This window comes from Cyprinus carpio, chromosome A1 (assembly GCF_018340385.1).
Source record: "Cyprinus carpio isolate SPL01 chromosome A1, ASM1834038v1, whole genome shotgun sequence".
NCBI lineage: Eukaryota > Metazoa > Chordata > Actinopteri > Cypriniformes > Cyprinidae > Cyprinus > Cyprinus carpio.
Window position 1 is genome coordinate 30,873,337 of NC_056572.1, and position 12,013 is coordinate 30,885,349.

Here is a 12,013-nt window from a genome sequence, read left to right on the forward strand (position 1 = left end):
ATGCGTCTTGGTTAATGGAATTATGATTGGAACAAAACAATTTGCTATTGCATTTATCCATTTCATCTGACAAATGTTTCTAAGATTCTGAACCCTTCAAAAACCTTTGACCCAAACCCTGTTGTTTCCCGAATGTATTTTTCAACAAATGATGAAAAACAGGTGTGTGTGGTTTCTTGTTTTATTTCTGTAAATCAATTACCCATAAAATTCTGCTAGAAGTCATGGCTTTCTTGATAAGTGAATACGCAAAAGAGGTGTTTTATCAATAACAAAAAAAAAAACAAAAACTAAAACCAAAATTCCAATACCCTAAACAAATAAATAAAATACCAAAATGACTAAATAATCAGCAATGTATTATTCATGTCTTAAACAGTCAAAGTTTTTCTTATTTTTGTAATAATTTTTAAATAACTATTTTGGGCAGAGATTCAGACAGAAAATAATTATACATTTAAGAAAATAATAAAAACAAAATAACCAAAATGATCATCTCTAGCTAACAATTAAATATAGATAAAGAATTTTAAATAAAAGATAAACAAAAAAAAATGATATATGGCAAAAGTCAAAGAGAAAGAAATTGCTATTTTGGTTTACTCATTTATTTATTAATTTTTTTGTCTTTTATTCTGTGCTACTGATAACTGATTTTATTTGTAATAATCTGTAATAATATCACTTATTTTGTTATTTTTGTTGTTGTTGCACTATTCTCTTTAGCATGTTCTTAATAAAATTACCTTCAAAATCATAGCAGATTTCTCTTCTTCAGATTTGGTCAGCTGATTCAGAGAGCCTATTCCTCAAGATCCCTAAATTCCAGGAAGTCTTGGTGTTGGAATTTTTCTCTGGAATGGTGGGTGAGCATGAAGAGACTGCACTGCCTTATCTGATAATAACCTCTCCTACACTGTCCCCTTTTTTCCGGAAGATGGATTGGGCCATTTCCCTAAAAGTCAGAAAACGGTCGAAGCATGAATGCAGCTTCTTGACATCTTAATTACTCAGATTTTTTAATTGATAACAGTGACCACATTAACCACATGAAAGGAAGTTACTGTTAAGTTACAGCCTTAAAGGCATAGTCTCTGACTCAAACCAATCTTGGTTAATACGACTATGCCTCAGGCTTTGAAGGCTTAGTGAGAAGCAAGTCACCTTGAGTGCCAGATATTGAGAAATATTCAATGAGTTATCCTAAAAGAACTTGAATCCATAAAGTGGAGTTTTTCCTAGTGTTACACGCAGTTTGATTTCAGCGCTGCATATTTTAAAAATTTTAAGAAAAGCCCCCGAAGAAGCTATGTTTTGCCCCTGAAGAGGCTGAAATTTCTTAAGAAAAGCCCCTGAAGAAGCTACTATTGGCCTCTAAAAAAGCTGAATTTTCAGCATCACTACTCCAGTCTTCAGCGTCACATGATCCTTCAGAAATCATTACAATAAACTTATATACCATTGTGTAAATTTTTACAAATACCAACCTGAAATAAAATTCTCAACACATTTGACTTATAAATTCTCAACACAAACCACAAATAGTATTCTTAACCCATTTTACTTTAAGAAATCAATTTGGATAAATTCTTGTAAATTCCTAGATCACTATGAACACAGCAGTCACTCTCGAAGAAAAGCTTTATTTAAAATTTTCGTTACATTTTAAAATACAATAGTATTCCATCTTGTATTATCTAAAGAAAAGTTCTACACAGGAAGTGCAACTTGGAGTCGGTTCATCTATTTAGATTTACGATATGCCATGACCAAATACTGTAGGCCCCAAACCCCTCTCATGATAAACCGTGATCTTAAAAATATTCCACTAAATCAGTCCAGTCAACCATAAAACAGCAATGCTATCGTGTCGGTATGTTAATAGCATGCTGAAATGCAACAGAACACAACATACTTGAGTGCAATTATTGTTGTATAATTATAGCAGTGTACACTCCTGTCCTGATTGGGTTTGTCAGGAATAGGGTTTTAATTATAGACAAACAGATCTTTAAATGTAAATCAGACACAGAGTCATTGTTGTTCGTGTTCTGTTCTGCTAGTAAAGGTCTGCAAATGTTTTTGTGATTTTTGCGTTATATTGAGTACATGGTGAACAGCCATCAACACTCAATTTCAGAGCAAATAAAACTTGACATCATCTGCAGTACCAGATAGAATCTGATCCAAGGAATCAGCAGATTTATTTTTGCATTTTCCACACTGATTTTGAGGGGGAAAACACTGGAATTCTGGGGTTAGTTCACACACACACACACACACAAAATTAAAATTCTGTTTACACACAATTTTAAAAATGAACCAAAAAAAATCAAAACAAAACAAACAAAAAAAATAAAAAAAAAATAACCTATCAAAGAACTTAAAAAAACAACTCATTTTTTCTTACATAAACATTATCATTTTGATAACAAAAAAAAAATCACCACTATAAAGGAATGGAAAGTTAATTTTGAATCTCAACAAATCAAAAAACAAACAAAAAAGCCAAATCATCACAAAACGAACACGAATAATTTCTGAAATTTCTGAACAGTTGAAAGCATAATCAAATTAGTCAAATATTCAATAAATGAAGACACAAGGGTCATGGGATTTGTAGATTTTTTTGGAAATCAGGCATTCCGAGTTCTGTAGATCCTGGGTGTTAAAAGTTCTTCTTTCCCACTGTTGTCATTTAAAACATGTCGTAAAATCACTGCAAAACAGCAGTCTTCCAATCCGTATATCTTTTAAAGGACAAAATTGCCTTATTCTGTAAAATCAACGTGCCTGTGAGTTTTGTTACACACTTCCTCTGAATTCTTCAGTGTTCCCTCACATTAATCTGGCCACAGATCAGTATCTAAGGTGCTCCTTTGTACTTGGCTTACAAGCATTTACAGTGACATCATTTTATGTGATCACTCACTGTCAAAGCTCGCAAGCTGCACAGGATTGAATAACTGCCACACAATGCCTCATTGTCCCTAAACATGAGATCTAGAAATTGCAGAAGCAACAGGCAGGGACCGGGCACCCTGTGTACTGACTACCAGAGTCCATTTCAACGCTTTCATGCCCAGCTGGCATGATAAGATGCCATGTAGTCCTGCATGATCATGTCGTTTTAAAGACAGCATTGGGGATTTTTGGAGAATTTGAACTGTGTTATAAAATAAAGTAAACTATCTAGACAAAATCATAGCACAGTCCTGAATTCAAGACTGTTTCATATTGACATATTTTTCATGATTAGTTCAGATTCTGTCAAGGAAATCATTAGAGAAGAATAAATCGAACTGCATTCAAAGTCACCCTTAAAAGACAGCTGCCTGTCAGTGAATTGTGAGGCAGCTCACTACGTTATGAAACAGAGCTACTATATTGGGTGCGATTTTGCCTTGGGTGACATTTTCTACTGAATACAAACTGCTGAACTAGCATAGAAGCCTTAGTTTTGGTCTGATGACAACTTTTCAGGAGTGCTGACACACTGTTGAGGCGACAATTGATTCCAGAAGAACTTCTGGGTGTAAAAGGAAGAATTGTGTGTAACATTAAAAAGAAGTTCCATACTTTGCCATACCACAAGTATCTAACTGCCATAACAGCTACTCCTGTTCTGACCTGATTTTCACCATTGGTCATTGACAAATGTTTGGATGAATAGTTTGGGTTTAAACGAGCATGGAGACGTTCCAAGCGGAATTAAGAATGTCTTATCAAAATCCATCATTCTTGGACACTAACTAGCTCTGGGCAACAAGAGTGATGAGAAAGCGTACCATCACTAAAATACTCAAACCACCATTCAATAAACACTGAAACATAAATACACAGTGTCTAACGAAGTTTGGCTTCTCTACAGGGAAGACTGCAGTCTCTGCCCTGACCCCCGGGCTGGGTTTGAGTATGAAGTAAACACTAAATTAACACATTTTCATTAGCAATGCAGTAAATTGGAACACATATCCATACATTCAGACTCAAATGAGCTTGACGGAAAAGTAAAACCATATACTGAGACATTTAAACAGTGTGTGATGGTGCATAGTACATTGTAACCATGTGTTGGAATAAATGTTGCAACAGCTTTTAACACTCTGGGAGAAGCAGGGGAGATAAGAGGAATTTACTTTTTTTATTATTTACTTTCTTTTAAACTTTGTGTTTATCTGGATTTGATTAGCCTTGAGAACACAAAAAGTTCATTTTTCGAAAGAAAAAGGGGAAATTTTGTAAGAGTGGTAAGTAGTTCCAACATGTTGGTCCAAACCTATATGACTTATTTTAGAACACAAAAATGGATTTTAAAGAGCAGCATATATTAGAAAAACCAGTGGTTCTCAACCAGTGGGGTGCAATAAGTCTTAAAATGATTTAAATCTAGTTAAATTAACATGATCTTAATTAACATCCTAAAAACACTAGAAATAAAGATGTATTGGAAAACTTCTGAAGCCATGCAATAGCTTTGTGTGAGGAACAGACTTAAATGCTAATTGTTATCCACTTAAAACATGCTATAGGTTTTCAAGTTTGGTGCCCTGCAGTCACTCACAAGACAAGGAATGATGATTGGCATCAAAACTATAGCGTAACATGAACATCAATGTCAATGAATATTTTCAGTAATTATGGTGCTTTTTGTTCTATTGACATTTTTCTTCATGTTGGCTGAATTCACACTTTAAAACCGGCATATACGTTAAGAAAGTTAAAGTCAAAACCACCAGCTGGGCCTTTGTATGATTATTAGCCCTATATGTTTTTGGCCTTTCAGCTCAGCCAAAAAAAAGTCACTTTTGCTTTCCCTCACTCAACAGACAACTTAAAAGGTATTTCAAAAAGAAAGGAAACAGCCCAGATCAAATGTAATTTGTCTGAATAGTGAGGAAACACTTCTTTATTTTCAGTTCAAAGGGCCTCATAGAAGTCTGTAATACCGTAAGCAAACCCAAAGTACATTGAAGGTCTATTCAACAGCCACTTCCTCAAGTCATTAAAGGACAACCTATACTGGCACAAGTCCAAAAATCCAATTTATTATGAGTTTTAGATGGAGTAAAATGATATTTCACAGACTAATCGTATTTATCCAAATAATTTGAACTGAAATCGTTAAAAGAGCGCAAGCCCATGATCTGATTCAAGAAATATGACGCCAGTTTCAGTTATTATAACAAGCAAATTTATATCGCTGCTATGGATGACTGAGAATATTAAAAATATCTTACCGCTGGATGCCACAATTGGCCAATCAGAATCAAGTAGTTTCAGACGCATAGAATAGGCCTATATTTAGAATTTATTTTAGCCTACTGGTTTCTATCTTGTATTAATAAATATACTATAGTGCTTAAAATAAGCAATTATTTATAACAGTCATTTTTCCAGCGAGAAGATGATAAGTAGCCTAGCTACATTAGGGTATATATGAGCTCAATGCATACATTAGGGTAGAAACAATTTCTACTCATCATAAGTGCTAGTAAATTTCAAAAATATGAGTTAAACATATTTGCACATTTTGAAGTACAAAGACAGAAATAGTAGGCATTTTATGTAAAATATAATCCAATAATGTTTTCTGTACGACTTAATATTTTACAATGTAGGTGAACAGCGTTTCAAATTGCACCTATTAAATACATTTTATTTTTTTTACATACCCTGACTTACTGAAAGATTTTTGAGACAGTCCTCAAAAGTGCAGCAGGAAAAATTTGATGCAACAAAATTCACTGGCATAAAAACAAAATGGAAGTTTGAAAGAAGTCAAAAATCATGTAGAAATCTGTTGACTCTAAGCTTCACAAATGAAATCCATGTGCATGGATAATGCCTACTGTCATTCTGACAAGCATTAGTAAGCCACTCAGTGTGTGTGTGTATATATATTTTTAATATGTTCCATCTGCCTTTCCATCTTGCCTGATTTTCACACTAAAGAATGATTAGGTGTAAATGAGCAGAGGTGGAATCCAGACTCCCACAAATACACACAAGGGGATAGTGTCAGTAATACCACAGCAATTTCTCACATAAATAACCCACTCCTGGTGGGATATAACAGTAACACAGCACTTAAGAAAGGCAAGATGGCAATGTCCCCTTATAATAGTGATTCAGTGGGACAGAGTGTTTACATCACAGATGTTCCACTTCATGGAGGTCCAAAAGACCATTTAATTGTGTTGTCCCAATCCACCAAAAACATGACGCAAATAAAACGTTGATTTGAATGCATTTGGCAGAAAACCATAGTTGTGATACAGAAACACATTTGTTACCTTGATTCGGGATGTAGATAGAAAATGTCTCTGGGGAGCCATTGAGGGCTGATGCATCACGCATACAGGACTACATTCATATAAAAATCAAACTGCCAATAAGTCATATCCACATACCTCCAATCTTCAATTCATAAACAGGCCAAAAAAATGGATATTCAGATGTACAGAAAAAATATCTGCCATATAGGTTGCTGGACATACTTCTCAGTAAAATTCCTTTCTTCAATCTGTCTTCAGACCTGTCTCGTAGGGCCTCACACTTTTAACTTCAAACAAAACATTTTATCTAAATGCATGTCAGTAAACTGACACCTGAAGGTGAACGCTTGTATTAGTACCGAATAAAATACTCATGCTGGAACACTTAAACAATTAAACACAATAATTGACTGTATTAAAAAACAAAATGCATTAGATAAATCCCTATTTCTTTCATGAAACTCTGGATGGTGCAGGCTGATGGGTTCTTAACGTAACATGATATTCACAGCGTTAAATGACTTGGCACAAGCTGATAGGTTCATGTTGCATACACAGCCAATAAGCTTGCTGCTTTACATTTAAATGGCTGGTTAGCATCCGATTGAGCATATTGCAGCGCACTTTCAGAGTTCCTCTGAAAGCCTCCACCTTCCCCAGCTCCACCTTTATAAATCTGCTATGGGTTATTTTATATGCTATTTGAGCAGCAGCAGTATGTTTTAAATACTCACAGCACCGTATTGCCATTTGCATCGGCAGTAGCAAGTTCCTGTACTTGCTTGCAGCTGCATAAATAACCTACAACTACAGCAATCACCAACAGATTTTTTCCGCCAAAACCAAAAACATTTATTTTTTATATCCATTACCATGTTAAAATCCTCAGAGAGATAACATGTTAGAAATAAATATTTAATAATATCCGTCTTAAAATTCTGTTTATTAAAGGCAGGGTAGGTGATTTGATTGGAAAACATTTTGTTTATGCTGGTTGTAAATCGCTTCATATCCCAATAGGAATCACAAAGTTAAGTGGTCTAAATGTATTTATATCGTCTGTGGAAGGCGTAGGGCCATAAAATGTTTGTCCAAACATATCCCTAGGTATCAGCGTATGTATTTGCATAGCACTCAGCACCCTGTTCGCACAGACATGATCCATCATCAGCTAGTTACGTTATGCTATTGCAGAACGAAAGAGAAAGGAAGACGTTATTATTTTAATATTAGGCTACATGCTTAATGTGAAGTTTTGTCACCGGTGAATGAAACATGAGGTAATCTGACAGCATTGCATTTAATCCTCCACCAATGCCGTTTCTCTAATTAGCCTCTGGTCTGCCTGTGTGCGCAGTCATGTGTTTTGGAGGAGGCGTGGCTTTAGAGAGTGATTTGCAGGGAGGGTGGGATCTTATGCTTTCAAAGCTAGATTGCTATGCTAGCCTCTCTGAAATTGCCTACCCTACCTTTAAAACACCACCAAGCTGAACACCAACAGTTTTTGAGGCATAATGATAGAGTTGGTGCTGTTTTCAGTTATTGAAAGTCAAATAGTTGTACGAAATAATATAATATGACAACTGAATTCGACTGTGAGCCAGCTGCAGAATTTCTCCCAAGTTTCCTGGCAGAAGGCATCATTTTGACACCATTCAGAAGCTAGATGATGCATACAACTATTAATTTGAAAAATAAAAACTATATTGTTCACATAAAGAGTGTAACAAATACACATTAGACTATGGTACCAGGTATAACAGCAGAAGCTCAAAAGACAAACATATCATGGAGAGTTTTCTCCAATTTCTCATCATATCCATCCAAGATCAAATGATCTGAGTTATGCTTTTCCCATTTTTATTTTATCCCATTTGCGATCCATCACCGAAAAATTTACATTTTGTCAACATTTACTCACTTTTGTGTCATTCCAAACCTGTATGATTTTCTTTTGTGGAACACAAAAGATATTATAAACAGTGTTGGGGAAAGTTACTTTTTAAAGTAATGAATTGCAATACTGCATTAATCCATAAAGTAACTAACTGTTACTCTATATGAAAAGTAATGCATTATTTTCCTTTTGCATTACTTTTATCACCTGGGCTGGGCTTGCTTATTGTTTTTTTAATAACAAAAGTTATATTTTGCAACTGTAAAGGCCCTTTCACAGCAAAAGTGCCTCAGCCTCTGCACCTTACTCCCAATTTTTCTCAACACGGGGCCAGGTGAGGTGTCAGTGTATAAATGGAAAACAAAGACAAACAAAAACAACATTGGACCCCATTAACTTTCATTGTATGGAACCTTTCAAAGTGTCTTCTCGTCTGTTCCACAGAAGAAAGTAAGTCATAAAAATAAAACTTCCTTTGAGTGCGTCGTTCACTGAAGAAACCCCTTTCTTCAAAAAAAGCTGAAACAACAAGAGACGAGTTTCTAATTACAAAGAATAAAATTACAAGCTTAGAAATCTGCTGATACAACAACTAAAGTGACTTGTATATTTATAAAACTGCATAATAAACAGAAAACACTGCATCTAAAAAAAATAAGCTTTACCAAAGCAAAACTATAAATAACAAGCCTGAAGAAAACCATATCACTTAACTGTGACCCATAATACCATCTCTTTCCTTGGCTAGTCACGATGTGGCCGAGGGAAATTAAAATGTCAGGGGGTGACACGGGGAGGGGGAACTAATGGTTTCTGAATGTCCTCCAAGAGCGTGATTATCACGAATAAGATTCCAACGCTAAATATGTCTTTGTCTCTTCCACAGTCACTGCTAATTAAATCTGTCCGATATAAAGGCATTTTGCATTCCACTAAACTCTAAAAACTGGCTCAGGATTAAACCAGGAGGGCAGCAACAATACTGCTGGGGGATCCGTTGGGCCTGATTTATGGAGATGTGTGTTTTGCTGGAATTTCTGGACAATGTAAATGGAAACATGCGATACTACTTATAACTCATAAAAAACTTGTAAAAAAAAAAGCCAAGATTTGGCTTTGGCTCTGAGGATAGAGGAATGGTAGTGAAGGAAGAGTGAACTATAAAAATCAGGATATCAGGAGTGAAGCTGTAAGCCAGTCTAGCTGCCGCTGGAGCTCCCTGGGGAACTCCTGGATTACCTGAACTTCAGGGTGGGCTGCTGTCTACCAGACCCAGATAAAACTTTTTTTTTTAACTCCTGAAACACTAAAAGACTTGAAGTCAACAGAACAGTGCACACAAACACTACTGTGCCACTGATGGAAGTGCCAAATCTACATCACTAGTAAAAAGTGTCTATTTTGCCCTCATTACTGATGTAATACAAATGCTTAATTACAATTTAGCATAATATTTTGAGAGTCTCAGGCTCCACTTTATAGAAAGTACATAGTTTACCTTTATTGAGAGGGAAAAAATAAAATAAGATAAATAAAACATAAATAAAAAAACAAACCAATCTGTAATTACTAATAGAGGAGATATTAAAATAGCCAGAAAACTGGCAGAAACTGCAAACAGCATTTTAAAAAATGTGTAAAGGAAAAAAATGAAAGTGGAAGAGTTTATGAGAATTAAATACATAATTATCACCTTTATCATTTTTTTTGCCAGAATTTGCAAAATAAAAAAATAATAATAGATATTTTGATATAATAGTACAGAAATATAATTTAAATATTAAATATATATAGGCACTATTTATTTCTCTCAACTCCACTTCCATTTCTTTTCTTTCAACACATTTTTTACTTGCGTTTTCTGTCCTTTTACTGCTATTTTAATATCTTCTGATTCTTCTGTGATTTTTTTCATTCTCATTTACATTTATATATATATATATATATATATATATATATATATATATATATATGTGTGTGTGTGTGTGTGTGTGTGTGTGTGTGTGTGTGTGTGTGTGTGTGTGTCTTTTTTAACAGTATATATGTGTGTATATATATATATATATATATACTGCAAATAAAAATATTTGTATAAGTTTTTTGAAACATTTTTATTGACAAATAAAATGTATTGGTCTTTTTAAACTGTATACTTACATAGGGTATATAAAATTCATAGACAATACACTCAGTACAGTAAGAAAAAAAGTCAAAATACAAAAAGAACTGCGTACAGAAAGCTTCATTGTTCGCTCTTTACAATAGCTGAGCTGTAGGGAGGGGTCAAATGCGCGGTTTTTGGAGTTTAATGAAAAATCACCCTTGTTTTCGGTCCCGATTGCTCCTGTTTTCCGGACTCCATAAATGAACAATTCCCTTTCATTCACCTCTCAGGTTTAATTCATGTGTTTATTTTTGTTTCGGGACCTAAGGATGAAAGCCTGGAGGGGGAGGGTGGGCCTGCTTCAATTTCCACTGATTCATTTACGTATCCGCCTTCATTCACAGACTTAAAGAGTGTTGAACAATACCAGCCAACTGTATTGTTGATGAAAACCATAAAGGAGGCATTTAGTTGGGCTATTTATCCTCTACTTAAGTCCTGCACTGTGCCCGGTCTGTTTGGGATTGTGTTCACACATACACACACAAACGGCCTTCTCCTATTGCACCGGCTGTCTCCTGCGGAAAGTGCGGGGCCAAATAATTACAGCTGCTCATGATCAAAGCTAGAACAATGTCCAATACAAATACAATCGCTGCATCGAATGGCACCACAGCAGATGATATATGGGAAATCAAGATTGCCAACCAGGTGCTTAGCCAACAAGCCCCGGCTAAAACAGAGCCACTATGTATTACTAATAAAAACACATGGCTAAAGGCCAAGCAGATATAACTACACACTCATATTTCCTCAATCAGTAATTAATTATGCGAACAAAGCTCAGGTAATCTGCAGTGGCAGAAACGTGAGATTTTGTCCAAGTGGGGCTTTAGGAAACGGTACAGTGTGTATCAAGATGAGCATGTATTTATGAGCTCACAAAGCTACCACTCCATTTGCATGCTGTCATGATAGTATCTTCAATCTGAATGCAAATGCCAGTTTGGTCATATATCATCAGGTTATGTTTATTTATGGCCAAATACCGTGAGAGAGAACATAAACCAACACAATGACCTCACAGCCTCTTAAACCTCAGGCAACACATAGTACTGTGTTATAAATTTGCATGCGTTTTATTTTATTTTTTATAATGTATTATTAATTCTATTTTTTCGATGTAAAGATACATATTGGAATTTAATATGCAGACAAGTCATTCAAAGACTGATTTTCATTGTGTGGCACTGATATTGCTCTTTTTGTTGAGCATCTCCACCAGCAGGATTAGGATGTTTGTTTGTCCAACTAATGGAAAAGCATTTAAGAAACCCGAAACTTTTAAAACAATGGGTCTCATTCTCTAATAACAGGAATTATTCATATTTATACACACAGAACACTTTTCACATTTTCTTTTTTTGTGTCAAATTCACAACCCGTGTACAATGTGTATGACTCACATTATTGTAGATTTAGCTAACACACCTTTTCTTATTTTTTTTTTTACTGTATGTGAAGAAATGTATACAGTATAAAGATGATTTATCTCTAGATAAAAAAAAAAAAATTCTTAACACATTTATAAGACTATCCAGAGTATGTGATTTTTGCTTATGTGTGGTTTCAGTTGTTCCTAATTTTTTTTTCATAAATTCTGAAAATAATTTAGTATGAAAGTTTTTGTTTTCCATGAAAATGTTCACACACAGAATTCATGCACAATTTATC